The sequence below is a fragment of the Vulpes lagopus genome, chromosome 10 (genome assembly GCF_018345385.1).
Source record: "Vulpes lagopus strain Blue_001 chromosome 10, ASM1834538v1, whole genome shotgun sequence".
NCBI lineage: Eukaryota > Metazoa > Chordata > Mammalia > Carnivora > Canidae > Vulpes > Vulpes lagopus.
In genome coordinates this window covers 22,948,633-22,975,945 of record NC_054833.1, presented here as the reverse complement: position 1 = coordinate 22,975,945, position 27,313 = coordinate 22,948,633, and the positions used below count along the sequence as shown (strand labels likewise).

General features: G+C 45.1%; 1 long non-coding RNA gene across 2 annotated transcripts; it reads right to left on the bottom strand.

Moving 5' to 3' along the window:
• Positions 1-214: 214 nt before the first annotated feature.
• LOC121501021 lies at positions 215-27,306 on the bottom strand. 2 transcript variants are annotated; one of them, XR_005990482.1, is made up of 5 exons: positions 27,219-27,306; positions 19,326-19,380; positions 7,114-7,343; positions 2,459-2,533; positions 215-1,652 (listed from the first exon to the last, which is right to left on the bottom strand). It is a non-coding gene; the product is annotated as an uncharacterized LOC121501021 (long non-coding RNA). The 2 variants fall into 2 exon arrangements; XR_005990481.1 differs by lacking the exon at positions 19,326-19,380 and having other exon boundaries at positions 27,219-27,264.
• Positions 27,307-27,313: the final 7 nt, after the last annotated feature.

Sequence of the window (27,313 nt, the reverse complement as noted above, 5' to 3'; positions counted from 1 at the left end):
CAACAGCATCCCTGACCTCTCTCTCCACCACGTGCCCGTAGCAAACCCCATCATCCCTCTCCCAGTTGTGACTGTTTTATCTTTGGAGCAGCGAAACATAAAGGAGTACCCAGGGGTATCACTCTACCCTTATCCTCTCCAATCCTTTTCAACCCAGTTTTCATAGCTTCAGGTTGATCTTTCCAGCTTACCCTTTTGCAAACATGTACTTGTGTGCGCTTATCAAAAGGGTGCTGTTCTACTGGCTACCCACCCACCCATCTTTTATCGATCAATAGTCGGCAATTTGCTTTTTTGCCTTAACAATAAACTTTGGAGATCTCTGTATTTGCTGCAGAGACCATCCTTATTCCTTTTCATGGCTATATCTTATTCCATCGTGTGCCACTCACTAATGGCCGTTTGGGTTGTTTCCAATCTTACGTCACTGTAAATAATGCCACGAATAACCTAGTGCTGTGTTTCTCAAACTTTAACGCACGTGTAAACGATCTAGGGTATTGTTAAAATGCGGATTTGATTCAGTAGGTCCTGAGATACAGCACTTCTAACAAGCTCCCAGGTAGCTAAGGCTGCTGTTCGACAGACCACACTTCCAGTAGCAAGATATTAGTGGAAATACTGTTTTGTATTAATGAAGAAATATCTGTTAATCCAGATCTCTAGATGCCTAGAAATGGGATTGTAAGGTCAAAGGACAAATACACATATTTTTGTTAGTTTTCGTCAACTCATTTCCATAGAGATTATATCATTTTGTCCTCTCATCAGCTATATTTGAGGGCTTCTTCACAGCCCTACTAACAGGGATACTTGGACATCTTTGGATTTTTACCAATCTGATAGGGGAGAAATGTTATCTCATGTAGTTTTATTTTTTCATTTATTTATTTTTAAAGATTTTATTTATGTATATCAGAGAGAGAAAGAGAGGCAGAGACACAGGCAGAGGCAGAAGCAAGCTGGGAGCCTGATATGGGACTCGATCCCAGGACTCCAGGATCACGCCCTGGGCCAAAGGCAGGTGCCAAACCGCGGAGCCACCCAAGGATCCCCTCTCATGTAGTTTTAATTACCATTTGCTTTATTATGAGTGAGGCTGAACATCTTTTCATATGTTTAAAAGCATTGCCTTGGGGCGCCTGGGTGCCTCAGCTGGTTAAGCATCATGATCTCAGGGTTATGAGATGGAGCTCTGTATGGGGCTAAAGATTCTCTCCCCCTCTCCCTCTGCTCCCCAACCCTCACTCGAGTGCAATGCATGTTCCTGCTCTCTCTCTCTTAAAAAAAAAAAAAGAAAAAAAAGCACTACCTCTTTTCAGTTTCTTCCTGTGAACTGTTTACAACTTTTGTTCATTTTTAAAATTGTTTCATCTTTTTCTTCTTGGTTCTTAAGTGCTCTTTATATAGTAGCGTTAGTCCTCTGTGACATAAGTTGCAAATATTTTCTTCTAGCTTCTCATCTGTTTACTGACTTTGCTTCTGGTAGTTTCTGCATGCTTTTTTTTTTTTAACATAGTCAAATTTAATGATTTTTCCTTTACTGCTTCTAGATTTTTGAGTCAGAGTTAGAAAGTCTTTCTCTAGCTTATACAGTTCACCGATGTTTTCTTCCAGTATTTGCATAGTTTCATTTCAATCCCAGGTGATGGCTGGAGGAAGAGAGAGCAGGGAAAAGTAGAAGGCAACAGTACCCCAGTCCATGTGCTGAAGGCCACACACACATTTGTCGCTCAGTAGTACTCATTGATTCACCAGTGTCTAATGTTTAGAAAATTCACTTCAAATACAGCAATGATGTCAACAAAAAGATATGACTCCATATGTGCCTGGGTGGCTCAGTGGTTGAGCATCTATCTGCCTTTGGCTCAGGGCGTGATCCCAGGGTCCTGGGATCGAGTCCTGCATCTCCTTCTCCCTTTGTTTCTGCCTCTCTCTGTGTCTCTCATGGATAAATCAATAAAATCTTTAAAAAAAAAGGTTTGTCTCCAGAGAATGTCTTTTTCTTTCCAATCCCAGTTTAATTGGTCTCTGTTAACCCTGACTGAAAGCAAATGGCTCTGACTCTTGGCAGTAGCACGGCATTTTATTTCCACAAACTTCCTGGATGTGGGATGTATTCAATTTCAGTTTCAAAGGACTTTGGTAGTCCATGTGAAATAGAAGTAAATGGAATCTTTTAGGTGTTTATAAAGCAGTCTGAACTTACGATCAGTAAGTTGGAAATAAACATTTAACCAAGAATCTTGATTATGATACTAAACACAGCTTATTTTACTTATGAATTTGGAATTATTACGGTAAATATTTCTGCTGTTTTATTTTTTAAAATAATCCCCCTTTTAAATGTTGGAAATAGTAGATTGACAAAAACCTATTCAAAAAGCACGTGGCAACCTGTATCCAGCTCATTTAACACAAGTTGATTTTGACATTAGTGTACAGCACAGTAACTCACCTGTGACCAGATCAAAGAACAGTAACTAAACCATGGCCCTGAATAGGTGTCTTCTGTTCTGCTGACACTTCAACCCTAATACAAAAGGAGAAGAAAGGAAACACATCTCATAACTGGGAACGTGTTACCATGACATTTATGTCATGTAGTCCTGTTGTTCTCTATGTATATTCTTATAGAATATATGAGATTGTTGTGTGGAAACAACTTCCATAAAACTGTAGAGCATTTCTACCTTGATCTCAGTGGTAGAGATGGATTTGTATTGATTTAGCCATACATTTTAAAAACCAAGCTACCATAAATAAGCCAAGCAACACTAAGTGTCTAGATAGTCATATGGGGCCTTAGGTGAGTTAAATGGAGAAGAAGAAGCAGAAGCAGAAGAAGCAGCAGAAGCAGAAGCAGAAGCAGCAGCTGCCACTGCCGCTGCCTAATGGTTTGGGTGCACCTGGGTGGCTCAGTTGCTTAAGCATCTGCCTTCAGCTCAGGTCATGATCTCAGGGTCCTGGTATGGAGACCCATGTTGGGCTCCCTACTCAGCAGGGAGTCTGCTTCTCCCTCTCCCCCATCCTTGCTCATGCTCTCTCTTGCTATCTCTTTCTCTCTCTCAAATAAATAAAAGAACACTAATGGATTGGACCATCCCTGATTAGGTCAATTGCTTAGCAAACCTAATTTAATTCCATGGATATTACCACACATCTGTAGTGCAAAACTCTGACACTGGCCCAGAACTAGAACCTCAGCCCTCTCGTAAAGAATGTAAAATAACTTCCCAGGCAACTATCTAATATCTGTTTGGTTTTCCTTACAGATAGTCAGGACTGCAATGTTTCCTATGAACAACATAAAAGTAATTCAAATGACATGGCAGTGGCCTGTGAACAACGTCACAATACTTAATAGTTCTTCATATCTGATGTTCTGTCAAACAAATTGTAGCAGCCTCTCCTAGAGATTCACTTGACAAACGTGTTCAGGTCATAGGTCACTTCTGAAAGACAGACCAGGTTAGCAGAAGAGAACAGAGGCCATGAACATGGAGAGTGTTGCTGGAAGGCTGATACCTGCTAAGAACAAAACCTAATTCTGCTTCTGCCCACGAAAGGTCATCAAAGAGGCTGATAAAATAACACAGTGAAATCAAAACTGCAATGAGATATCACCGTACCCCTTCAGAATGGCTAAAATCAATGATAAGAAACAACCGGGGTTGGAGAGGATGTGGAGAAAAAGGAACTCTCCTGCGCTGTTGGTGGGAATGCCAACTGGTGCAGCCACTGTGGGAAACAGTATGGGGTTCTTCCTTAAAAAGTTAAGAATAGAGCGACCCTATGACCCAGCAATTGCACGACTAGGTATTTACCCAGCGAATATAAAAACACTAATTCAGGGATCCCTGGGTGGCGCAGCGGTTTGGCGCCTGCCTTTGGCCCAGGGCGCGATCCTGGAGACCCAGGATCGAATCCCACGTCGGGTTCCCGGTGCATGGAGCCTGCTTCTCCCTCTGCCTGCTTCTCCCTCTGCCTGTGTCTCCGCCTCTCTCCCTCTCTCTCTGTGTGACTATCATAAATAAAGAAAAATTAAAAAAAAAAAAAACACTAATTCAAAGGGATACATGCACTCCTGTGTTTATAGCACCATTATTTACGATGGTCAACATACGGAAACAGCCCAAATGTCCCTCCATTAAAGAAGATGTGGTAATAGATGCACAATGGAATGTTGCCCAGCCCTAAAAAAGAATGAAATCTTGCCATTTGCAAAGACATGGACAGAACTAGAGAATGTGATGCTGAGCAAAAATAAGTCAGAGAACAACAAATACCATATGAATTTACTCATTTGTGGAATTTAAGAAAAAAAACACACTAGCAAAGGACAAAAGAGAGAGAAACCAAGAAACAGACTCTTAGGTCTAGAGAACTGCTGGTCCCCGGAGGTGGGTGGGCGATGGATGAAATAGACAACGGGGATTACGGAGGACACTTGTGACAAGCACCAGGTGATGTACAAATTGCTGAATCACTATATTGTACACCTGGAACTAACAGCACTGTATATTAACTAACTGGAACTAAAAGAAAAACTTAAAAGTATAAAATAAAACTTCGCCCCAAGTGGGCAAACGTGAGAAGCAGAGATCCAAGGAGTCTGCAGGCAGTGGGTGAACAAAGGTTGCACACTCCCTTCTGCTGGGAGGTGGTGACCCTCTTTCCCAGGGGAAAAACATTTGGAAAACTGAGGTCTTGATTTTTTTCTACCCCAGAAAAGCTTCTGGAATAATAGCTACAGAGCTGAGAGGTAGATGGCAGGCTTCTCTGCGTTTTCTGTTTAAGGAGAGTTGGGGGAGTACCCAAGACTCTGAACCCTGTACAATCGGGCTTGTGAGTGCTGGCCGGCACTGCTCCCTCCACTCTCCCTGCACCTGTACTCACTTCAAAGAGCTCGGCCTCCTCCCAGTGCACTCCGGGACTGAGGCAAAAAACCTACCTGCCTTAAAAAAAAAAAAAAAAAAAAAAAACCTACCTGCCTTCTTTCCTCGAATATCTTAGCAGAAGTTTGGACACCAATCCTGGAACATTTTTGGGGGTGACCATCCCCCAGCTTTCTTTCCAGACTCATAGGGACCACGTGCTAGAGAAGATTCCTTATCCTGCTGGCATTCCTTCCCTAAAATGTGATCATAGTCCTGCAACTGAGGTAACTCCGTGGTCCTTCAAAATAGACCCAGCATTCATGTTCTTTGCCTTTGCTGGAATTCTTGGGAAAATCCACCATGGGTTTGCCTCTTCCACTTCCACAATTAAAAGGGTAAAGGACAGAGAGCTGCAACGAGGCAATGTTCTCTCGTGCTACCTCACAGTTTTCTATCATACTGTTTTTAAAAATGAGAAAATGTGACTTTTTCTTGTTTAAGTACAAGCTACTTTTCACATTCAGGTGCTTGTATTTTGTAAATCCTCCCTCAGCAAATTCAGACCCTCAATGCCCCACTAGATAGAAGAGCTGAAAAGCCCCCAAACTTCACATATTAAGCATTTATTATACTGAGGATTGTACTGTACATTAAAGCTGTAGGAGGTGACTGTTTACAGAAGGTTACAGCCTCCTGGAACTGACTCAAGGAGGAATCAAAACCAGGAAGAACTGGAAACCCGTTCAGCAGATGCAGGCAAGCAACATTTTTAAACAATCAGATATAACAGAAATATACTGTGTTTAGGGTCTTTCTCAGATCTATGTGTAAATCAGTAAGCCTTACTTTTTACAACCCTAACAAATTATATTTGTGATGCACAAGCACTTGCAGCACCGATTGCAAGCAGGTGCCCCTTCTCTTTGCAGCGAACAAGCTTCAGAGCAGCGGAGCAATCTGAAACACTGCCTCCTGGACTATGGTCCTCAGTAAGACAATGAATAAAGCATTTACTAACCTACTTTGAGGTTGGTTTCTTTCAGTGGATAGTATCAGGTTTCAAAGAAATTGAGACATAAAACTGAATAAAACATGATCCCTTTTTTCAGCAGTTGAGCTGGATGCCAAGGGAGACTGTGTTTGCAGTATTCAGCAGTGGGGGGATCTGTTTCAAAGCCCCCAGTGGATGCCTGAAACTGCCTAATCCCAAACCCCAGGTGTACTATGTCTTTTCCTATAGGTACATACCTACCATACGGTATAGTTTACAAATAAGGCACAGCAAGATATTAACAACTAATAATAAAATAGAACCATTATAGCAACATATGTAATAAGAGTTATGTGAATGTGGTGTCTCACAGTGAGGAGAAGTAGAGTCAAATAGGCAAGGTAGGGCTGGCCTGAAAAGGGTCCTTATGCCAATATAAGGAGTTTGGGATTTACTGGCCAGGCAATGGGGAACCATTATAGGATTTTAACTAAAGGAATAACATGATTCATTGATTCATTCAGTCAGTCCTTTCCCTATTCTCCCTTCCTCTGTCCCTCCCTCCGTTTCCCTTTCTGATCCTAGCATCAGCTTTTAGGATAGTTTGGATGCAGAAGAAAGTGGCAGCCAGGGTCAGTTAGGAGTCGGTTTTAGGGGCCCAGAGCACAGGCCGTTTGGGCCTAAGCCTAAGTAGTTGGCAACAGTGATGATGGTGATGCAGGGAGCTAATCAGGAAGCAGAAACCATAGGATATAATGCCCAAGTGGATTTACAGGGAAGGGACAAGGAAAAGAATGGAGTTCCAGATGATTTTTAGCATTCTAACTCAGAAAATCAGATACAAGATGATATAATTAACAGAAAGAATATGAGGGGAGGAGGATAGGCCCAGGGGTCAATTAAAGAATTAGTTTGAGTCTAAAGGGCTTTATAGTGCTTGCAACACACTTAGGTGACACATTAGGTAGAAATACAGGCAAAGCTCTGGGATACAGGGGCTAGAAGCCAGCAGAGGGATGCATCAGCCCAGACAAGCTTGTCCATCACGAAGGCACCTGATGACAGAAGCTGAGGCAATAGCAACCAACACTTTAAAAGATTGCTAGGGGATAAAAGCATAGGGCAAAGAGGATTTAGAAGAGCAGAAGCAGCTGGACATGAGAGAGTGAGGTCAATGGGATTAGCAGCTCATGTTGGAGGAAGCGGGGAGAGGACACTTGTCATTCCCAGGTCAACAGTTACCTTCGTGATGGCAGGACAACCGCCACAGTGAGTGGGACTCAAGATGAAGAGACAGGTGGAGACCGCTATCTTCGGATACTCTTTGAAGAAACTTCGAGGTGAGGACTAAGAGGGCTGGAGCCGGAGGTCAGCTGGAAGGACGTGTTTCAAGGACTGAACAGAGGTGAGCATGCCATCTGCCCTCTGAATCATCACAGTCAGAAACAGCAAGGAAAATACTAAGAAGTTGTCTGGTTTAAAGGAAAACGTGAAATGAAGAGATGATTGCTTTCTCAAGAATACGGTGGTGAAGCAAAGCCACGCTGCTTACGTCTATCTTGACAATTATTCTGTTATTTTAGGCCGTCTTTAATCCAAGGGCTCAGGTGACATTTGCACTTTCCAGCCCCGACATGTTAACCTAGCACCCGAGAGACAAGGTGTCCCTAGGAAGAGGTGCCATAGGAAGGGCCCAGAGGTAGGGGCTCAGAGCTGGTTCATCTACCATGTGAATGGATCCACCTGAAGTCCAGAGGTGTTTTTCAGAATCCATGTTTCAGTTATTTTACTTCATTCATTTTATTTTTCACATATTTCTTTTGAAATCATGCTCTCTTATTTAAAATCTGAGTCATATCAAGAGAATCTTATTACCCCGGAGATCTGTTTAATATTCATGATCATATAATTTTAAGAAATAGCTAAATAAAAAAGAAAGAAAAAAATAGCTAAATAACTGACTAGAGGTTCCTCTCTCTCCTCCTCTCTCTTACTTTTTTCCTCACAAGATGAGCTTGTCTTCTTATATGGTCTGGAATCACCTGGGTGATCCATTTCAGAATGCAAATGAAGAGAAAGGTGAATGGGAACCCTCTGTCCTGGGATAGGGTCCCCCTGGCTCTGGGCTGCCTCACCTGGGGTCCAGGTCATCGCTGAAGGCAGCTGGATGGATTTGCGTGAGAAGCCCAAGGAACCGGTCTCCTCAAACGTTAGAGGGATTTAGTGTGCTTGGTCAGGGCAGTCCTGACCGGGGCCCTGTACTAACGAAGTTCCTAAAAAACTTTAAAAAGCAAGCAAACAAACAAAAACCATTGAAAGCAGGGCTCAACCGTTATGAGTGAAATTTCAGCCAGCCTGTGGCTGGTGCCAAGGTGTAAAAATCCCCCTCCAGACCCTGTCACCTATCACAGGGCGTGCTTTGGGAGACAGAGGCTGAAACTAGGACTTGCATTACCTTGGAAACTCAGAAGGGTTTAGTGCTGGAGGAGTGGGATTCCCATGATGATGCACTAGATTTTGCACAAAGGGCATGAGGTTTAATTTCAAAATGCAGGTTTGGGTATCACAGAATGAAAGTGAAAAGGGACATGAGATACGCATTTTCATTACTCCTACTTGGTGAAAGGCGGTCAGAACATTTTCATTCTTTTTAAACAAAGGCAGGCAGTTCCACCACTTTCTAGATGCCCATCCAGGAGGTAGAGAACCTCAGTTCCCCATTAGGAAGGACAACAACTATCTGTTGAGCCCCAGGAACAAAACATCAAGGGCTGAGGGAGGAGCTCTATCACCCCATCACTGTTGTGCCACATACAACTTTCTCCCGGGGCCCTCAGATTCCAAAGGCAATATAATAAGGTCCTCACAAGGACTGTGGGGAGTTCTTATCCTATGAGTTATCGAAGTAATCTGATGAGCAAAGTCTTTTGGATCATTTACAATGGTATTCCTGGACAACCTGATGTTTGCTCATCAGCCTTAATAGCTTTATTACATGAACTACCTGCATTCATGAAATGGTGAGTGATGTCCTACCTGGGACACCATGTCCTAACTGGTGGTATGACTAATTATTTCATTCACTCCACAAACTTTTATTGAGCACCCACTATAGGCCAGGAGCTACGCTATGCTGGCAGTATGATGACAGAAGACAAGGTCCCTGACCTCGAGATATCAAATAGATACTGTGAGATAACAGAAAACCATGTATCTTGGTCTGTCCCCTGCTGCGGTCAAGGAACCTCCTAAAACCTTTGTAATTTCCTAAGTGATAAGAACACTAGGAACATCTCTTGTTCTAATTGTTGGTCATTGACTTCAGCTACTGACATAGGGCTCCTGAAATCCATGTAACCTCCTGGGTAGTAGTAGTGTCTCTCTCTGATGAGGCTCTTCAAGGTGGGGTCGTGAACGGCTCCTGGACGAGAGCCCGTCGCTGGAAAGACCAAGCCATGATTGGAAACTCAGAATTTTCAGCCCCATTCTCCATCCTCTTAAGAAGGGAGAATGGCTGAAAGTGGAATTAATGACTGATCATGCCTACATTATGAAGCCTCTGCAAAAATCCAGGCAGGATGGGATTTGGGGAGCTACCACATTGGAGGAGGGTGGTGTACCCCACCCCCAACTCCAGAAGGACAGAAGATTCTGCACCAGGACCCTCCCAGACTTTGTCCTATGTATCTTAAAAAAAAAAAAAAAAGATTTTATTTATTTATTTGAGAGAGGAGGGGACAGAGAGAGGAAGCAGCAGACCCCCTGCTGAGCAGGGAGCTCCACGGACAACGGATCCCAGGGATCAATCCTAGGATCCTGAGATCTTGACCTGAGCTGAAGGCAGATGCTTAACCGACCGAGCCACCAGGTGCCCCTGTATCTGTTCATCTATATCCTTCATCTATCAGTAAACTGGTGAATGTGTTTCCTTGGGTTCTGTGAGCCACTCTAACAAATTAAGGAATCAAGAAAGAGGTCCCACACTCGGTCACACTTGGGCAGAGATCCGCAGACTCAGGCTGAGCTGAGCAGGGGACAGTGTTCCAAGGTAGGAGGCAGGGAAACTTGCAGGAGTCCACCCGTTGGAGGAAACCTCTAACCACTGCAGCAGCATCCACGATGAGGCAGTGCAGACCAGACACCCACGAGGGGCTTTACAGGTCACGCCAATAAATATCTATTTCATTTTAGAGGCTGCAGAGTCTCTGAAGAATTCTGAGCTGTGGGACCCATAAGCAGAGCCCTGTCCTGGGAAGACTGTGCTGCAGGAATGCGGACAAGCAGGATGGGAGCCAAGACTGAAGAGTCAGAGCTGCAATCCTTGAAAGACCCTGATTAGCGCAGGGGCCGTGGGGGTGGAGGAGACGGAAGTATTAAAAAAAAAAAAAACAAAATTGAACTGAGTAAACTTGAGGATCTAATTGGCTTTATTAAATGATTCCTGGGACGCCTGGGTGGCTCAGCAGTTTAGTGCCTGCCTTCAGCTGGGGGTGTGATCCTGGGGTCCTGGGGTCGAGTCCCCCATCGGGCTCCCTGCCTGGAGCCTGCTTCTCCCTCTGCCTGTGTCTCTGCCTCTCTGTGTCTCTCATGAACAAATAAATAAAATCTTTATAAAAACAAAATGATTCCTGACTCAGGCGGTGTCCCGTCTAGCAGGTAGAGGGATGATGCTCTGTGGAGTTAGACAAAATGGAAAGTTTTTATAGGAAGGAGGGTGGGGCAAGAGAGTTAGAAGCAAATAAAAAGATTGTTGCAGGCCAAGTCTCTTTTCCTGAGGCAGAAGAGCAGGGTTTTTTGTTTCTTTTCTTTTTTTAAATCAGATTCACTCATATTCTTTTGGGGGGATGGAGAGGGCCATGTGACAGACTCACTGACACTCATCGGAAAATTCCTGACCAGGCCCTTAGGACACTTCTGGAGAAGGTCGGAACTGCAGCTGGGTTAGGTACGAGGCTCTGCTCTGGGGACGCGGCCCGGCCTAAGTAACAGCAGGTTGGGCCCGCGCTTGTCTTTCTAACAGAGGGACGAGCAGGTCCGGAAGAAGGTGGGCCAGGACCTGGGTGGCCGGGGGGGGGGGGGGGGGGGGGGGGGGGGGGGGGGGCGAGGCCCGGGGACTCAAGGTGACTTTGCAGACTTGCGCCCGCGGGGCAGGGCCAGGACCGTGAGCGAGGCGGGAGGGGAGAGGCAGGAGGACAGAGGAGCTTGGGGGGGGAGGGGCTCTGCTCCTGTTAGGGTGGCGCCGGGGTCCCCGGGGGGCTGCGGAGGGGCCTGGGGCAGGCGACCGCGGGAGGCCCACGCGGAGGGACGGAGCGGAGCCGCGGCGCCGGGAAAGGGCCAGCGGCAGCGGCAGCCGCAGCGGGAGGGTCCGGGGCGGGCGTCGTTCACGGCAAAGCGGAGGAAGGGTCCGGAGGCGGCAGGGCCAGGGCGCAGGGGCGCGGACGGCGGCTCCCCGCGGCGGCCCGAGGCTGAGCCACAGGCCGAAGCCCCCGCTGCGGGCCCCGGGGGCGCAGGGCGGGGCGCGGGGGGGCGGGGCGGGGGCGGGGCGCGGCACCCAGCGACCGGGGCGGCCCCGCCCTTCCCGAGGGCTGCAGGGAAGCGAGGCTGGCGCCGGGTCCCCCGGAGAGCGGCGGGGGCCGAGGCGGGTCACGACGCCCCGGGAGGAGGGGGGAGGGAGGAGGGAGGAGGGGGGAGGGAGGGAGGAGGGGAGCGGGGGGCGCGTCCCGCCGGGAGCAGAGCTGGGTCCCGGCCGCGAGCCCCGCCCTTCCCGCCCTTCCCGCCCTTCCCGCCCGGCCCACGAGCCGCGGCGCCCCCGCCGGGCCGCGGCTGTAAGGGCGACCCCGCGCCCCCCAGCATCCGCCTCGCCCGAGGCGCCCCGCCGCCCCCGCGACCGCCCCCGCGCCCCGAGCCGGGCGGGCTCCCCGCGCCCCCACCCACCGCGCAGCGCCCGGAGGAGCCGGGGCCTCGGAGGCGGGACTGGGCTGGGCCGCGGGTGCGCGGCGGGGGGTGCGCGGGGGGTGCGCGGGCGGGGGGATGGGGGAGGGGACGCGGGGGGGATGCGCGCGGGGGGAGGGGGATGCGCGGGCGGGGGGGTTGGGGGTAGTCAGGCGGGCCTGGGCCCCGGGGGAGGCGGGTGTCAGGCGGAGCTGGGATCCTTGGGGGGGTGTCAGGCAGGGCTGGGCCCCCGGGTGGGGGTGTCAGGTGAGGCTGGGCCCCCTGGGTGGGGGCGTCAGGCGGGGCTGGGCCCCGGGGGTGGGGGTGGTGTCAGGCGGTACTGGGCCCCCGGGGGGGGGGTGTCAGACGGGGATGGGCCCCCCCGGGGGGGTGTCAGGCGGGGATGGGCCCCTGGGGCTGTATAGGGGGGGGTGTCAGGCAGGGCTGGGCCCCCGGGGGGGGGGTGTCAGACGGGGATGGGCCCCCCCGGGGGGGTGTCAGGCGGGGATGGGCCCCCCCGGGGGATGGTCAGGCGGGGCTGGGCCCCTGGGGCTGTATAGGGGGGGTGTCAGGCAGGGCTGGGCCCCCGGGTGGGGGTGTCAGGCAGGGCTGGGCCCCCGGGTGGGTGTCAGGCAGGGATGGGCCCCCGGGGTGGCGGTGTCAGGCGGGGCTGGGCCCCGGGGGTGGGGGTGTCAGGCGGGGCTGGGCCCCGGGGGTGGGGGTGTCAGGCAGGGCTGGGCCCCCGGGTGGGGGTGTCAGGCGGGACTGGGCCCCCGGGGGGGGGGGTCAGGCAGGGATGGGCCCCCGGGGTGGGGGTGTCAGGCGGGACTGGGCCCCCGGGGGGGGGGTCAGGCAGGGCTGGGCCCCCGGGTGGGGGTGTCAGGCGGGACTGGGCCCCCGGGGGGGGGGGGTCAGGCAGGGATGGGCCCCCGGGGTGGGGGTGTCAGGCAGGGCTGGGCCCCGGGGGTGGGGGTGTCAGGCAGGGCTGGGCCCCCGGGTGGGGGTGTCAGGCAGGGCTGGGCCCCCGGGGGGGTGTCAGGCAGGGATGGGCCCCCGGGGGTGGCGGTGTCAGGCGGGGCTGGGCCCCGGGGGTGGGGGGTGTCAGGCGGGGCTGGGCCCCGGGGGTGGGGGTGTCAGGCAGGGCTGGGCCCCCGGGTGGGGGTCAGGCGGGACTGGGCCCCCGGGGGGGGGGGTCAGGCAGGGATGGGCCCCCGGGGTGGGGGTGTCAGGCGGGACTGGGCCCCCGGGGGGGGGTCAGGCAGGGCTGGGCCCCCGGGTGGGGGTGTCAGGCGGGACTGGGCCCCGGGGTGGGGGGGTCAGGCAGGGTGGGCCCCCGGGGTGGGGGTGTCAGGCAGGGGCTGGGCCCCGGGGGTGGGGGTGTCAGGCAGGGCTGGGCCCCGGGTGGGGGTGTCAGGCGGGGCTGGGCCCCCGGGTGGGGGTGTCAGGCAGGGCTGGGCCCCCGGGTGGGGGGTGTATGGGGGGTGTCAGGCAGGGCTGGGCCCCCGGGGTGGGGGTGGTGTCAGGCGGGACTGGGCCCCCGGGGGGGGGGGGTGTCAGGCAGGGCTGGGCCCCCGGTGAACGTGGCGGTCCCAGGGCCCGCTGGTCCCTCCCGGTTCCTCGCGCGGGGCCAAGCTAGCGACCGCAGGGCCCCGGTGCCGCGGGGGTGTCCAGGCCGTGGCTGGGCCCCCGTGGGGGTGGTAGGCAGGGCTGGCCCCCGGGGGTGTGGGTGTGTAATGCCCAGGGCCTGGGCCCCCGGGGGTGGGGGTGGGGAGGTCAGGCGGGACGGGGCCCCCGGGGGGGGGGGGGTGTCAGGCAGGGCTGGGCCCCCGGGTCGTGACACGTGGCCGCCCAGGAGCCCGCTGGCTCCCTTCCTCCGTTTCCTCCGCGGCGCCGAGCTAGCGACCCCGCAGGGCCCGCCCGGTTGCCGCCGGGGGTGATTGCCGGGAGGGGCGCGGGCGCCCTCTAGCGCCCGGGGGTGACCCGGCAGGGCGCCGGGCTCGCGGGGCGTCGGCCGGAGGAGGGAGCCTAGAAGCCCCGGGGAGAGGAAGAGCCCGACGCTCCGAGTAGACCGGGCGGCGCCGGAAGCGCTGGGGGCCTTACAGGCACTTGCTCGGAAAAGCCAACAGGGTTAATACAAGTGAATGAACACCCAAAACTTACGCATACCAGGTGTGGTTCGTTTGACAGCGCCAATAAAATACTCAATTAGATAGTCATCAAAATTAGCACCAAATTAAGTATTTTCCCCCTAAATCATCTCATGGTGCCTTCTTCTTTTCTCATTAAAAAAAAAAAAACCTTGCTTTCCCACAGGAACAACACACTCTGATTACTGCAGAATCTGTGCTCCCCAAACTGCAATCCCGAGACCCCAAATAAAGACGTTTGTTCTGTTTAAGTCCTTTTCTCAGTAGACAGCGCATTAGGCCATCGGATTCTCCCCACGTCCCACTGCCCTCCCCGCCACCCAGGGAGTCTGTTCATGGCAGTCCTGAGGCTCAGCTTCCTGTTGTCCCTCTAACTTCTAATATTTGAGATCTTACCCATACTTGAGACCATTTTTACAGCACTTTCCAAAATATCACAAGGTATAATAGTTTAACTTCGACCCAAAAGTAGAGTTTTCATTATTCTATGCAAATTCTTAAAATACTAGATTCATCTTGCTGGTCACTTACTTGGGTGTATGATGCATAAAGTTATCCAAGTAAGTTTTGTGAAGTTTTGCTCTTCACATGGCTGAGCAAGTAGCACTATCATTCAAGAGTTGATCTTCCTGATTGTTCCTGCTGGGGTCCCTAATATCTTTTTTTTTTTTTTAAGATTTTATTTATTTATTCATGAGAGACACCAAGAAAGAGAGGCAGAGACACAGGCAGAGGAAGAAGCAGGCTCCATGCAGGAAGCTTGATGTGGGACTTGATCCTGGGACCCCAGGATGACACTGTAGGCCAAAGGCAGGCGTAAACCGCTGAGCCACCCAGGGATCCCCTGGGGTCCCTAATATCACCTGCGGTGAGCTGCCTGAAGTCCAGGGTGCTGTGCCTGTATCCCTGTATCCCCCAGGGTACAGGGCAGGCCTGGACCTTTTCTTAGAGCCGTTCCTACTTTTTAAAACCAGATGCTCCTGTGAGAGTTTTTGCTCAGCGCTGTACTTCTTTGCTAATCCCAGATTTTTATTTTTTAATCCTTACTAAGAGTTGTTGTTGTTTTCTGATCCACCAAGAATCCTCTTGTTTTCTATGGGACTAAAGATTTATTTATGTTTAAAAAAAATTTTTTTTTTTTTCTATTTGTAGGGATTTGGATGTGAAGGCCTCATCATGAGCTCAGTCTGTCCTCCCCCAACAGAATGTTTTCATCCTAGTTTAATTCTGCAAATGGGAGCCTCTCCCTTTCCACTCCAAGCTCAGTCCGGGCTGTTCTACATACAGCTTACTTTCATAACATTGCAAAAGCAATATATATTGTCCCTGTAATGAAATCAAGCAATCCAGAAAAGTAGAGTTAAAAAAATAAATGTCCCTCTCCTTTCTCTCCTAGATGCCCTTGTATGTATTAAAATATGTTTGTGTGGAAATAGCTAGTTATATAAAGGGAACCATACTATCAAAAAAAAAATCTCTAAGAGAAACTGAGACCCCCATCTGTCACTACTCTGAAATTGTTTTCCCTGGAAACAAATGAGGTTCCCAAAGTCTGTGAAATAGGCTAGTTATATATATTTGCACTGAAGGAGAATATGTAATATCAGCAAATAATTCCCTACATAAAGCTTCTTTATTTAAAAGCCCTGACATAAATTGGGACACTTGGGTGGCTCAGGCAGTTGGGATTTCAGCTCAGGTCATGATCTTATAGGTTGTTAGATTAAGACCCAAGTCCAGCTCCCCACTCAGAGGGGAGTCCACTAGAGTATCTTCCTCTGCCTCTCTCCCCACTCACATGCTCAAGTGCATGTGCTAGCTCCCTCTCAAATAAATCTTTAAAAACAAATAAAATAAAAATCCTGACATAAATTAAAAGTACACACAGAATTTGTTTTGCAATTTTTCTTTATATTAGCTCCTGCTCGAGTCCATTGCCCTGTTAGTTTGCAAGCTGCATGACAGGAGGGGACCAGGCACCAGGATCTGTTTTTGCTCAGAATTGAGTCCTCCAGGCTCCAGCTAGTGATGGACACAGGAAAGGTGGCCAGTAAATGCTTTTTGAATGAATTAATGAATCTTACCAATCTGAAACTTCTAGAGTCAACCTTTACTTTTATTTTTTTAATATATTATGTTTAAGATCTAATTGTCAGGCTTTGAGATAGTGTTGTGTGTGTCTTCCTTTATTCTGCTTTGGTTTCCATGTTGTCAGTTCCTGTGCTGTCTACTTCTCTTTTGAGTTCACAATGATATCCAAGAGTCAAAAACTTTGAATTTACTAGAAAACAAAAACATGAGATTTCCTCCCATTGATACTTAATATGAGACATTATTCTTTCATAATATATCATAATGTTTTTTGCCTCTATTGTCAAAATGTCTCATAAAGATGTGATAAAACATCATGATTTTCTGCCTTTGGTGGTAGGGTACAACACAATTCTTTAATCTTATATTACAGAACCAAGATTTGATTCAGAAAACAGATTTCCTTGTACTAATTCATATGCTGTTCATGTCACATTTGATATTTCATTTTATCAGATAAATATAGGAAAAAACAACCTAGAACCTACTCTCAAATTAGAATAATAGCTGATAAGCAATTGTGTAGCAAGGGTTTTAAAAGAAATTAGCAAAATACCTTTTTTTTGAAGATCTTAGTATTATGAAGAATATCTTCTTATAGTTTGTTTTATGTATGAATGAAATGTACTCTTCTAGCTCATGACATTTTTTAAAAGCAAGGATGTTAGTACATGTAAATTTTTAGATATAATAATTATTTTTAATATAATTTTTATTTTGATTCACAAAAAAGTTGCAAAGGTAAAACTAAGATGTCAGCACTTTACTATTTACTAAAGTCCAGACCATAATTTGGATTTCACTAGTTTTTCCATTAATGTCAGTGTACATATTTTAAAAATAGCAGAAAAGAAGGATTTAATTTTACAATGGTAATTTATAAACTATCAGATATATTCTTGAGAAACTTCAATAGCATACCTTCAACTATATATTATTGATATAGCTGAGAAATTAGGCCTCGGTAAAGATGTTTTTCACTGCTCAATGCATAGGAAATGTACATGACAATGGTACTTCAAGAATTATAAAGCATTAAATTGAACAGACTATTCCCAAAATCTAAAAAGATAAATATAAGTAAAAGTCACACATTGGTGGGATGAGCACTGGGTGTTTTTCTGTATGTTGGTAAATTGAACACCAATAAAAATTAATTTAAAAAAAAAGTCACATTAACACAAAACATTTTAAGACATAAAAATAAAATTTGTCATTCTCTCTTGCTATATAGATATGCTAATATCTCTAGAGTGCATCATTTTAAGATTTATTTATGAGAAAACCAGTAAGGTTTTTTTTTTTTTTTTTTTTTTTTTTAATTTTTATTTATTTATGATAGTCACAGAGAGAGAGAGAGAGGCAGAGACACAGGCAGAGGGAGAAGCAGGCTCCATGCACCGAGAGCCCGATGTGGGATTCGATCCCGGGTCTCCAGGATCGGGCCCTGGGCCAAAGGCAGGCGCCAAACCGCTGCGCCACCCAGGGATCCCAAGGTTTTTTTTTTTTTGAATGACACGTTGTATCATGGTGCATAAATCTACAAATACAAGAAGCTCGATGAACTCCAAGGAGGTACTCAAAGAGATCCACACTGAGACACATTATCAATTGGTTATAAGACACAAAGAGATTCTTAAGGTAAGAAAAAGAGATGCAACTCTTTACATACCAAGGAGCTTCCATAAGATTAACAAGGAATTTCTCATCAGAGATGATATATTTAAAGTGCTGAAAGGAGAACTCAGTCAAGAATTCTATATTCAGGGACACCTGGGTGGCTCAGCGGTTGAGCATCTGCTTTGGCTCAGGACTGAACCCCCCAGGTCCTGGGATCAAGTACCATGTCGGGCTTCCTGCATGGAGCCCGCTTCTCCTCTGCCTGTGTCTCTGCCTCTCTCTGTGTGTGTCTCTCATGAATAAATAAATAAAATCTTTTTAAAAAAATAAAATCTTAAAAAAAAAGAATTCTATATTCAGCAAGACTGTTCTTTGAAAGAAAAATTAAGACACTCCCAGATAAACACAGTCTGGGGGTCTTTGTTACCACTAGACTTGCCATACTACAAATGCTAACAAAATGACATCAAACAGCAATTCAAAGCCATATGAAGAGGGATCTCCTGTAAAGGTAAATACGTGGGAAATATAAACACCAGCATTGTTGTATTTTTGTTTTGTGATTACACTTTTTCTTTTCAAATGCTTAAAAGACAAATGTATAAAATAGAAATCTGTTATTAGGCACAAAATATATTGGGATATAATTTGTGACAATAATATAAGGGAAGGAACAGAGCTGTATAGAGAAGAGTTTAACTATTGAAATTAAGTTGGTATCAATCCAAAGTAGATTGTTATAAATTATCATATTAAATGTAATCCCCATGGTAACAACAAAATATCTAAAAAATACACACAAAAGGAAGTGAAATGGGAATCAAAATAATTCATTTTAAAAAATCAACTAAATGCCAAAGAAGACAATAGTGGAGGAAATGAGGGATAAAAGACACAGTAAACAGCTAAATGGCAGAAGTAAATCTTTCCTTATCAGTAATTATTTTGAATGTTAATGGATTAAAGTCTCTAATAAAAGGCAGAGATTGGCAGATTAGGTTAGTAAAACATGATCCAACTATATTCTATCTATAAGAAATTCAACCTATAACCAAATATGCAAATAGATTAAAAGTGAAAGGATAGAGAAAGATATTCCTGGAAAATGTACTCCACAGAGATTTGTGGTGGCTATACTAACATGAGACAAATAGACTGTAAGTCAGGAACTGTAACGGGACAAAGAAAGACATTATATATTGGTAAAAGTCTCAGTACAGCAAGAAGATATAAGAATTTAAAACATTTACACACCTAAGAACAGACCTTCAAAGTATAAGAGGCCAAAAATGACAACTTAAAGGAGAAGTAAGCTATTGTGCATTAATAGTTAGAGACTTTAATAGTCCACTTTCAATAAAGATAGAACATCTACACAGAGGGCATTTAGGTGGCTCAGTGGTTGAGTGTCTGCCTTTGGCTTAGGTCGTGATCCTGGGGTCCTGGGATCGAGTCCCGTGTCGGGCTCCCCTCAATGAGCCTGCTTCTCCCTCTGCCTGTGTCTCTGCCTCTCTCTGTGTGTCTCTCATGAATAAATAAAGTCTTTTTTTTAAAAAAAAAAAAAAAAAGGAAATTGAACCACACACTCTTAAATAGCCAATGGATCAGAGAAGAAATCACACAAAATTAGAAAATACTTAGAGATGAATGAAACAAACAACATACCAAAAGTTATGGGATGCAGTAAAGGCAGCACTCAGAAACTTCTTGGTATCAGTGCCTACATTAAAAAAGAAGAGAGATCTCAAACCAAAACCTTAACTTTACACCTTGAACAATTAGAAAATGAAACTAAACCACAAAGTTAGCAGAAGGAGATAATAAAGACTAGAGCAGAGATATATAAAAATAAAAAATAGAAAAACAGAATGAAAGTGGTAACATTACTATTGATCTTATAGAAGTAAAAATAATGACAAGAGAATACTATGAACACTTGTATGCCAACAAATGTAATAACCTAAATAAGACAATTTCTAGAGGCTCACAAATTACAATAAACTGACTGAAGATGGGGATCCCTGGGTGGCTCTGCGGTTTAGTGCCTGCCTTCGGCTCAGGGTGTGATCCCGGAGTCCGGGCATCGATTCCCACATCGGGCTCTCTGCATGGAGCCTGCTTCTCCCCCTGTCTCTCTCTCTCTCTCTTATGAAGAAATAAATAAAATCTTTTAAAAAATAAACTGACTGAAGAAAACAGGAAATCTCAACAGATACATAACAAGTAAAGAGATTGGATCAGTAAAGCAAAACCTCTCAACAGGATGCCCAGTCTCACTGTTTATTCAACATAGTATTAGAAGTCCTAGCTAGAACAATTAGGCAAGCAAAAGAAATAAAAGGCACCCAAACCGGGAAAGAAGTAAAATTGTCACTATTTGCAGGTAGCATGATATTACATATAGAAAATCCTAAAGACTCCAGCAAAAAACTGTTGGAATAAACAAATTCAGTAAAGTTGCAGGGTGCAAAATCAGTATACAAAAATCTGCCTCATTTCTGTACACTAATATAAGAAAGAGAAATTAAGAAAACAATCCCATTTATACTTGCATCAAAAAGAATAAAATACCTAGGAGTAAATATAAACAAGGAGGTAAAAGACCTTATACTGAAAACTATAAAAGATACTGATGTGGGGCAGCCTGGGTGGCTCAGCGGTTTAGCGCTGCCTTCAGCCCAGGGTGTGATCCTGGAGACCCGGATCAAGTCCCACGTTGGGCTCCCTGCATGGAGCCTGCTTCTCCCTCTGCCTGTGTCTCTGCCTCTCTCTCTGTGTGTCTTTCACGAATAAATAGATAAAATCTTTTTTAAAAAAAGATATTGATGAAAGAAATTGAAAAAGAAAAATAAATGTAAAGATAATCTGTGCTATAGATTGGAAGAATATTGTTAAAATGTCCATACTACGCAAAGCAATCTACAGATTCAATGCAATTCCTATCAAAATTCCAATGACATTTTTCAGAGAAATGGAATAAACAAATCTTAATGTAAATATAGAACTACAAAAAGCCCAGAATAGCTAAAGTAATCTTGAGAAAGAAGAACAAAGCTGGAGGCATCATGCTACCTGATTTCAAATTATATTACAAAGCTATCGTAATCAAAAAGTATGGTATTGGCATACAAACAGACTACACAGATAAAGAGAATAGAATAGAGAGCCTAGAAATAAATCCATGCATATATGGTTAATTAATTTACAACAAGGAGACAAGAATATACCATGGGGAAAGAACACTCTCTTCAATAAATGGTGTTGGGAGAACTGGACAGCCACACACAAAAGAATGAATCTGGACCACTACCTTACATTATACACAAAAATTAACTCACAATGGATTAAAGACTTGAATGTAAGACTGAAACCATAAAATTCTTAGAAGAAAATCATAAAACTCCTGGTAAGACCCTTGACTTAACCTTTGCAATAAGCTTTTGAAGCGGACACTAAAAGCAAAAGCAACATAAGCGAAAATAAACAAATGGGACTACATAAAACTCAAAAGCTTCTGCACAGCAAAGGAAACCATCAACAAAATGAAAAGACAACCTACTGAGTCGGAGAAAATATTTGCACATCATATCTCTGCTAATAATATATAAAAAATAAAAAGAATTCATACAACTCAACAGCAAAATGAACAATTCAATTTTTAAAATGTGCAGAAGATCTGAATAGACATTCTTCCAAAAAAGACAAATAGATGGTCAAAAGCTACATGGAAATATGCTCATCACTCATCATCAGGGAAATGCAAATCCAAACCACAGTGAGATTATTGCCTCACACCTGTTAGAAGGCCTGGTATCAAAAAGACAAGAAATAACAATTGTGGACAAGGATGTGGAGAAAAGGGGACCTTTGTATACTGTTGGTGGGAACATAAGTACAACCGCTATGAAAAACGATATGGGGGGGGATCCCTGGGTGGCGCAGCGGTTTGCCGCCTGCCTTTGGCCCAGGGCGCGATCCTGGAGACCCGGGATCGAATCCCACATCAGGCTCCCGGTGCATGGGGCCTGCTTCTCCCTCTGCCTGTGTCTCTGCCTCTCTCCCTCTCTCTCTGTGTGACTATCATAAATAAAGGAAAATTTAAAAAATATATTAAAAAAAAAAAACGATATGGGGGGATCCCTAGGTGGCTCAGTGGTTTAGTGCCTGCTTTCAGCCCAGGGCATGATCCTGGAGTCCCGGGATTGGGTCCCACATCGGGCTCCCTGCATGGGGCCTGCTTCTCCCTCTGCCTGCGTCTCTGCCTCTCTCTCTGCATTTCTCATGAATAAGTAAATAAAATATTTTTTAAAAAAAGAAAAACGATAAGTTCTTCAAAAATAAAAATAGAACTACCATACAATCTAGTAATTCCACTTCTGGGTATTTAATCAAAGAAAACAAAAATACTTATTTGAAAAGTTATTTCTACTTTTCATGTTCACTGCAGCATTATTCGCAATGGCCAAGACATGGAAATATCCCAAGTGTTCATCAGTAGATGAATGGGTAAAGAAGGTATGTCTCATATGTAAAATGGAGAATTATTCTGCCAAAATCTTGCCATTGGTGACAACATGGATGGAATTTTAGGGCAATTATACTAAATGCAATGAGTCAGTCAGAGAAAGACATATGCCATATGATCTCAGTTTTATGTGGACTCTAAGGGGGAGAAAAGCTCAGGTACAGAGAACATATTGTCGGTTGCCAGAAGCAGAGGATGGGGATGTGACAAATGGGTGAAGGGGGTCAAAAGTACAAACTTCCAGTTACAAAATAGAGAAATCGTGGGAATGTAATACATAAGCATGGCCACTATAGTTAATAATATCATATTGCACATTTGAAAGTTGCTGAGTGAATCTCAGAAGTTCTCATTACAAGAAAAACTTTTTTGCAACTATTTATTTTGATAGATGTTACGTAGGTTTGTTATGGAGATCATTTCACCATGTGTACAAATATCAGGTCACTATATTATAAGCTAATATAATGTTACAATCAATAAAAAATCAATAAAAAATTCCCCATTTCACATTGCTCTATCATTGTAAGAAAATAAATGGTGTTGAGTATGCACAAAGAATTATGGAAAGTGTTAGAACCACCAATTTAGAGTAATCAGACATGTACCCTGCCATCAAGAAGTTCACCCTAAAATTCATTTTGTCTTTTCCAATTAGAGGGTAAATATCTTCAGGACAGTGGCCATATCCTATCCATTTCTGTAGCGTAACATCCAGATCACCTGCTATCATGCTTTATTATTATCATGTACATTTTTCAGCTGAGAAAATTGGAAGCTCAAAAAGCTTTTAAAAATATAGTGCAGTTAAAAAAATTTTTTTTTAAATCTAGTGCAGCATCACAGCTTATAATTGGTAGAGCTTTTGCTCTAACCATTTTCTTACTTCACATTTAACCAAAAGGAAGTAGATATGGAAGTGAGAATGAATAGACAATTCTTTCTGGAACAAAGGTTTTTTAAGGGCAGTAGAAGCAGTTTATTTTAGAGCTTGGGTGAGAAATAGTCAAAGCAAAGATTGAGTGGAATGCTAAAAAGTTTTTAAAAATCATTCTCTAAGCAATAGAAAGACATTTAAATGTTTGGAGTATTATGTGCCAAGGAAAAGCAATGATTTAGAAAACTGAATTATCCATGATGTTTCGAGTAGCCAGGAAATGAGAAAGTCTACTGCAGGGAAGTAAATTAAGACACTGTAACAATATAACACTTATATTGAGAGGTGGTAAGGACCTGATGAAAATATACAAGTTTGAGCTCTCTCTCAAATAAGTAAATAATCTTAAAAAAAAAATTCTGGCTTAATGATATTTGCTATTCCCATGGTACAACCTTTAAAGTACCGTTTAGCTACAATTTTTTTAAAAGATTTATTTATTTATTCATGCGAGACACAGAGAGAGAGGCAGAGACACAGGCAGAGGAAGGAGAAGCAGGCTCCATGCAAGGAGCCCGATGTGGGACTCGATCCTGCGAATCCAGGATCATGCCCTTAGCCAAAGGCAGATGCTCAATCACTAGCCACCCAGGTGTCCCTAGCTACAATTTTCAACAAGATTTTATTTTTATTTATGTATTTTTATTGATTGATTGATTGATTTGAGAGAGAAAGAGAGAGTGCACAAGCAGAGAGGGAGAGGGAGAAGCAGGTTCTCCACCCAGCAGGGAGCCCAATGCAGGGCTCCAACCCAGATCACGACCTTAGCTGACGGTAGATGCTTAATGGACTGAGCCATCCAGGTGTCCTATCATTTACCTACATTTTTTAATCAAAACTTTACCCATTATACATCAGTGTGTACAGTGAAAGCCTAATACCTCTATTCATACAATTGTCAAAATGCTGTGATTGATTTGGGATGGTGATACAAAGTTCAAGGTTTGGGTTGGGCCCCAGTACACGCAGCAGTGATCTCTAAAGGCATGTTGAATTTGCCAGTGTTTGGCTGTCAGCGAAATCCTCAGAATAAGTTAAGATATGAGAGCTTTGTGTTCTCATATTTGAGTCATTAATTATTCATAGTAAGAATGGCTAACATCAAAAACCTATTTAATAACAGTCTCTCACTCTCAAATAAAATCTTTGAAAGGCGGGGGTGGAGGACACCCGAGTGGCTCAGTTGGTTAAGCATCTGTCTTCCACACTCAGGTCATGTTCTCAGGGTCCTGGGATGGAGCCCCGACATACAGGGAGCCTGCTTCTCCCTCTCCCTCTGCCCCTCCCCCTGCTCTCTCTTTCTTCAAATAAATAAATAAAATCTTTTAAAAACATTTTAAAAGGGAAAAACATGAACTATTTAATAACAAAATGTGAATCTAGTCTCTACCGTTTTGTTTAGATGATGCCATCCACTTAACATTAATGCAAAAAGTTAATTCATACCATGTTGCCATTACAGTCCTACCCACAACATTTAAGGAATAAATATTGATCACTCTTGACAAACAGCAGACTTTTCCATTTCCAGAGTACCACAGGGACAGAAACTTCTTAGAAACCAGGGGTTTTATAAGGAGATGGACGTAATAGCTCTTTTCTCAAAGAAACTAACTGGAAGGGGTCAATGTCTTCCAGTTAAGTTTGAGGAAAAAGCCATTGGATTCCCTCATGACGTTCCCAAGTTTGGATGATCTTCAGTTAGAGACAAAGAACACCCTGAAAATATATGACATCTGCTTAACCTGAAATATCCAAAGAAATTTGAAAATATTCAGAATGACCAGTATTTTCATTAAACAGAAATTGTACCTCCCTCCCACCTCCAGGATCTATTTCCTAAGAACTCGGCAGCAAGGTAAAATATCAATAAAAGGGAATTCAGAAAAAGGATATCTGGTCAATTGCTTTCAGAGGACTAGGACACGCAGCCCCTCAAAGTGAAAGACAATATACAGAGTGGGAGAAAATACTTGCAAATTCTTTACCTGATATTATACAGAATATATCAAGAACTCTTACAACTCAACAAAAAATGGACGACCCAATTAAAAAATGCATAAAGGACATGCAGAGACATTTCCACAAAGAAGCCATACAAACGGCTAATGAGCACATGAAAAAATGCTCCCCTTCATTAGCCATTAGGGAAATACAAATTAAACAAGGAGATACCATTTCACACCTATTAGGATGTGTGAAAATTAATAAAGGGAAATCCTATTAAAGTATGAGTCCTGAGGCCTGAAAGGGGAGCCCTACAGAGGCAGTATAGGGAAAAAGGGAGAGACTTAATCCCTGGAAAGTCACTGGTGGGAGGCAAGGGTGCAAAGTTTCCATAGGCTTAGAGACAAATACTTCCTTCTTGGAAAGAGAACAAAGGAGAGAGAACAAGTCACCAGGGAGTAATGGTTGTTTAAGCAAAAACAGAAAGAACAGTTGACACAGAAATAACAATTTCAAACCTGCCTGCACAAGTATTTCTGTTTTTCAGGTGCCCTAAAAAAAAGCCAGCCAAGAAGAAAGGCATCCTGTGATTGTCTTGTGACCATTGAAGAGTAACACAAGAGAAGGAGCCTGAGTCTGAAGGGCGCTGCCCAACCCCCAGCCCCTCACCCCTCGCAAAAGTGCCTGTATAAGCTGGGCACCCTACCCCTGTAGCGAGGGCCGTTCTTCTTGCCGGCTCCCTTGTGTACAGGCTCTCCCTAATAAACTCCACTTGTTTTCTTTCTCTCCAGTTCAATGTTCATTTCTATGACATTGAGACTCAAGAACCTGGTCTCGGGGGTCCTGTAACAATAGCACTCGATGCCGATTAAGGTAGAACTACCCACTACAGACCCCAAAAGAATCATCATCAACTATAGGCTCCCAAAGGGAAAAGATGTGCATTGCATCTCCTATAAGAAGCCGATGGTCCCTGCGACTCAGCCAACGAGAAACTGTCATCATGCTGAACTCTCGTTCTTCTCCTGTGGTCTGTCTTTCTTTCTTTTTTTAAGATTTTATTTATTTGAGAGAGAGAGAACACAAGCAAGGAGAGCAGCAGAAGGAGAGGAAAAAGCCAACTCTCCACTGAGCAGGAAGCGTGACCTTAGGACCCTGGGACCCTGGGATCATGACATGAGCCAAAGGCAGAAGCTTAACCAACTGAGCCACCCAGTGCCCTTCCGATGACCTTTCATTCAGAATAGTCCCTCCCACTTTCTCCCTCCTCTTCATGAAATAACATTCCTCTCCTTTATTTATTGGATTTGCCTATGATTTTGCCATAGTTTGCATGTTCCAAATTGCAATTCTGTGCTATTCCTAAATAAACCTGTTTTTGCCATTAAAATAACTGTTTCAGGGGGATCCCTGGGTGGCTCAGCGGTTTAGCACCTGCCTTGGGCCCAGGGCGTGATCCTGGAGTTCTGGGGTCGAGTTCCATGTTGGGCTCCCGGCATGGAGCCTGCTTCTCCCTCTGCCTGTGTCTCTCTCTCTCTCTCTCTCTCTGTCTCTCATGAATAAATAAAATATTTTAAAAAAATAACTGTTTCATTTAAGGTTAACATAATTTTTTTAGGTATAATAATAATTTTTCAAAGGAACATAAGAAATGTTGGTGAGGGGCAGCCCAGGTGGCTCAATGGTTTAGCGCCTTGATCCTGGAGACCCGGGATCAAGTCCCATGTCGGGCTCCTTGAGCCTGCTTCTCCCTCTGCCTGTGTCTCTGCCATTCTCTGTCTCTCTCTGTGTCTCTCATTAATAAATAAAATAAAATCTTAAAAAAAAAAAAGCAATGTTGGTGAGAATGTGGAAAAATGAGAATCCTTGCACGTAGCTGGTGGGAATGTGAAATGCAGGACCGACGGTTGAGAACAGATTGCCAGTTCCTTAAGAAGCTACACAGAATTACCGTAAGAACCAGCAATTTCACTCCTAGGTATGTATCTAAAAGAATTGAAAACAGAGATTCAGATACCTGTGCACCAGCACTTTCCGCAGGATTATCCACAACAGCCCAACAATCCAAATCCGACAGATGAATGGAAAAACAAAATGCGTTATACACTATACACGTACAATGGCATATTATTTGGTCATTTTTACATACCCAAGGTCAGGCTGGAGCTGAGCTGGTGCCCAGAGGCTGCCGGGAGCCCACGCCCTCGAGCCTCCTGCTCGGTGACTCACCCTGTGACTCATTTC